This window comes from Elephas maximus, chromosome 18 (assembly GCF_024166365.1).
Source record: "Elephas maximus indicus isolate mEleMax1 chromosome 18, mEleMax1 primary haplotype, whole genome shotgun sequence".
Taxonomy (NCBI): domain Eukaryota; kingdom Metazoa; phylum Chordata; class Mammalia; order Proboscidea; family Elephantidae; genus Elephas; species Elephas maximus.
In genome coordinates this window covers 36568495-36573133 of record NC_064836.1, presented here as the reverse complement: position 1 = coordinate 36573133, position 4639 = coordinate 36568495, and positions in this window count along the sequence as shown.

Sequence of the window (4639 nt, the reverse complement as noted above, 5' to 3'; positions counted from 1 at the left end):
CAGAGCTGCAGGGAGAGAATCTTGCCTTATACAAAAGGAATTTGACAAGGGTATTATTTCTGAGCAAGGGCAGTTGTATTCATGCATTGCTTGCAGCACTTAAGGTTATCTCATTCCTCTTCTAGAATGTACTAAATGTAAACCCTTTTCTTCCTTCTCTAAACATGCTCTAAGGTATTTGCATCACTTGGTATTTTAAAAAACCAAATTTGTTTCCTTTTGAGACACTTATAGCACTACGGTTAACTTTTTAGCAAATGACAATCCTTAATGACCCACTTTCTAAATGGAAAGTAAAAAAAAAAAAATCTCACAACAAACCTTCAAAGTACAAAAGCAATGACAGCTCTAAGTAAGCTCCCATTCAGCCCCAGGGTATCCTTAATACTCACAAATCTCGTCTTGGCATACATTTAACATCTGTGCTTTAATCTGCTTAAGGTCTGCCATTCATATCTTCCACCGTTCCTTTTAACTAAGCTAAATAAGCTTTTTTAAATAAGCTTAAGAGAACAGTGCTGTCCCTGAGACTGTAAATTAAGTAGTCACCAATCAAAAGAAGAAGATAAAGAAGAGATGTGAGATCATGTATCGAGAAAGAGAAATAAGAAAACCTTGAACTCTCCATTCTATGTATAGACACTAGGAGATGGGGCACGAGGAAGAATGAAAAAGCAGCTACCCCTATGGCCTGGCTCAAGCCCCAGCTGTAGCAATACACCTGCAGACGTAGCACCTTACCCTCTCTTACACCTGTCTTCCCCTCTAACATTAGCACCTGTCTTAGTTACCTAGTGCTGCCATAACAAAAAATGCCACAAGTGGACTGATTTAAAGAATAGAAATTGAGTTTCTCACAGTTCTGGAGGTTAGAAGTCCAAATCAGGGTCTCAGCCTTGTCAGTTCCTTCTGTGGGCCTCTCTCCTTATTCCTGGTGTCGGCTAGCAATCCTCTGTGTTCCTTTACTTGTAGATGGGTCCTCATGTGATGGCTCATCTTCTCCTTTTCTGTGTCCTTGTTTTTCCTGCTCTTTTTATAGACTTAGAAGAGATTAGGTTTAGGACTCACCCTACACTGGTAATGACTGTGCTGTGGATTGAACTGTGTCTCCCAAAATTGTGTGTCAATGTGGCTAGGTCATGATTCCCAGTATTGTGTGGTTGTCCTCCATTTTGTGATCTGATGTATTTATCCTATGTGTTGTAAATTCTAATCTCTATGATGTTAATCAGGCAGGATTAGAATCTGGTACCAGAAGAGTGGAGGTGCTACTCTAACAGATACTGACAATGTAGAAGCAGTTTTAAAAGTACGAATGGGTAGATGCTGGAAGAGTTTTAAAGTGCAAAAGCCTAGATTGCCTTGAAGAGACTGTTGGTGAAATTGTGGATGTCAAAGGCAATTCTGGTGAGGGCTCAGAGGGAAGTGAGGAGAGCTGCAACACCAGAGACAGTTCAGATGGCAAGAAGCTGCAGCAGAGAAATGGCAGGAGCAGAACCAGAAGACCTTTTCAAGACGGCGCAGGAGCTGACCCACAGAGCAAGAGAGCTGAGTGCCTTCCAGCCACGGTTTCCTGGTGGAGTGGGGTGCCTTCAGGCAGTTATTGGTAGAGATAAAGAGTTTTGTAACACTTGCCCAAGAAGGGCAGATGCCAGGCTGACCCAAGGGTCTGAGGGTCTGAGGGGCTGAGGGGCCGAGAGGCCAGGAAACCAGGAAGCAGAAGCTGAAGAGACAAAGAGCACAGGAAGCAGAACTGCCTCAATTTCAAAGGGTAAGGCCAAGACCACTGGGGCCTCAGAGGGTGGAGCCATGGCCTCTGGGGTTTCAAAAGGTGGGACCATATCCTCCTAGGTTTCAGAGTCAGATCTTCACCCACTCAATTCCAGAGTGTGAGGCTACCCTTCACAAGTATCAGTGGGATGGGGCCATATCTGCTGCCCAAAGCTGAGGGGGCAGGACTGCCATGCCCAAGGGGAAGAAGAATGGGTCCTGCCAGGGCTGAGAGGGTAGGGTCATCATCACTCAGACAGACTATGAGAAAGGGTCCACCCAAATCCTAGGGAGCCTGAATTGTTGTCCCAGTAGGCCTGGAAGGCAAAGCTGAAGCCTAGGGTCAAGGGGCCTCCATCCAGAATCTGGACAAAGTGGCCAACACCCAGAATCTAGAGGCCAGCGGCATTGCCTAAACGGTCTCAGAGAACAAAAGATTATTTTCAAGCCTTGAGAGGTAACGTAATGTGTTCTGCTGACTTGCTTGGTGCCTGTTATCACTTCTTTCCCACCAGTTTCTCCCATTTGTAATAGAAGTGTCTGCCTTGTGCCTGCTCCACTATTGTGCTTTGGAAGCAGATAATTTACATTCTAGATTTCACAGATGAAGAGCAATTTTGCCTGAGAATGGAATTTGCACATGGAGATGTTTTAAGATTTTGGGACTGTTATGATGGAGTGAATGTGTTTTACATGTGGCAAGGACATGAATTTTAGGGAGCCGAAGGGTGGAATGCTATGGATTTAATTGTGTCCCCAGTAAATGTGTGTCAGTGTGGCTAGTCCATGATTCCCGGTATTGTGTAGTTGTCCTCCATTTTGAGATCTGCTGTATTTATCCTATGTCTTTATAACTCTTACCTTTTATGATGTTAATAAGCCAGGATTAGAGGCAGTTATGTTAATGAGGCAGGATACAACCTACAGTATTTATATTTAGACTACCTTATTCATGAGACATATATGAGCAAGAATAACTAGAAAAAGGTAGGATTTGGAAGAAAGAAAGACAAATCGGGGGTGGTAGAAATTCTTGCAGTGCATCTTATAAATAAGTGAAGAGCTAAAGCGATTTTGTTTCCTGAAATGTTTATACTGTACTGAAATGCTTCTCAAATAGTAAGTAGGCTAATGGCCTGGGAGAAGATACACCTCTAGTATCATATCATGGCCATGATCAAAACCATCATCATCACCAACACCATTATCATCTTCCCATCATCATTATCATCACCAACACCACCATCATCGTTTACTATGCTTTGGATCTGTGCCAACGCTTCGTGTGACTTGTTCCATAACTCGGAAACAGCAAGAGGTTGAGAGGCTATTTTTTAACCCTATTTTCATTGAAAGCACTGATTATAACCATTGAAGTCTCAATATGAAGAAATGAGTGAAGACTTAAGAGAAAAAAAAATCTAACTTTGGTTTGTTCTGATTCATAGAGTACAGTAAAATGCAATAATACAAGCTACTTAGTAATGGAACCTGTAGTAAAACATGACAGATTATAAATATCAATATCGTCATGTCTCATCATTACCAGCAGCCTTATACTACTAAAAAGGAAAAACAACCTCTGAAAAATGATTTAGAGGTATGAATTGTTTGAACCCCTAAGTAGGTTTTAGTTAATGCTATTCAGAGGATTTAAAAAAAAAAAAAATAGCGTAAATGAAAATACTGCTTTGTTTGAAACACTTCTTTGAGAATCTTCTAGTTTTGGGAGAAAACTTGTTTTTTAAACAATATTATTTGATTAATTTACTTTAAAAAATGGTAGAGGCTAAAATTCTATGTCTTTGAGATAACATCGTCCTCATCTTATGTAACGGGCTTAAGACAAATAGCATCACTGTGGTTCTGCCTGCTGAGCTAACCTCACCCCAATAGAAGAGGCTTCTTTGAAGTGGAGATTTCTGTAATGAGCAGAAAAAGAAAAGAAGAAGAAAAGCATAGAAGAATAAGAGTCTTCCAGATAATATTTATCCTGAAGATAGTTTTTCTTTTCTTTCCTGCAAGCAAGAAGAGTTATACAATCCAGCCACCACCAAAGGTAGAAGTCACCTCAGGGCATTCAAAGAAAATTACATGAAAAAATTCCGACTCCTACAGCCCTGCTCTGCACAAGTTTGTATAATAGACAATACGGAAAAAAATAGTAAGATTGGGAGTTCTGAAGATATAGTTGATAAATATAGTTTAAAAGTAGTTTAAAAAGAAAGAAGACATGTTAATGATGCCTTTGAGCAATGACAGGCAAAAGCTGGGAATCAAATCTAGCTTTGATGCTAGAAGGTGACTAAAAGGGGGTTCAAAATTGAATATTGTGGACCAGGAACGAAAAGACCCAGGCCCAAACATAACAAAGAAGAAGAGAGTCTGGACAAAGATAAAACACCCCCCCCCCAAAAAAACCCAACATTGTCATTGAGTCAATTCTGACTCACAGCAACCATATAGTCACACTATAAGACAGAGTAGAACTGCCCCATAGGGTTTCTAAGGAGCAGCTGGTGGATTCAAACTGCTGACCTTTTGGTTAGCAGTGGTAGCTTTCTTAACCACTGTGCCACCAGGGCTCCTGGACAAAGATAGAGATAACAAAATAAGCTTCCATTTTTCACACGCTTTCAACCTCCCGAATTCTTAGTGGAATTGCAAAATAAAAGGAGAGGAGGAGATAGATATATATATATATACCCAAAAAACCAATGGCACTGGGTTTGGGGTTTTATATATATATATATGTAAAACCCAACCCACTGCCGTCGAGTCGATTCCGACTCATAACGACGCTATAGGACAGAGTAGAACTGCCCGATAGAGTTTTCAAGGAGCGCCTGGCGGATTCGAACTGCTGATC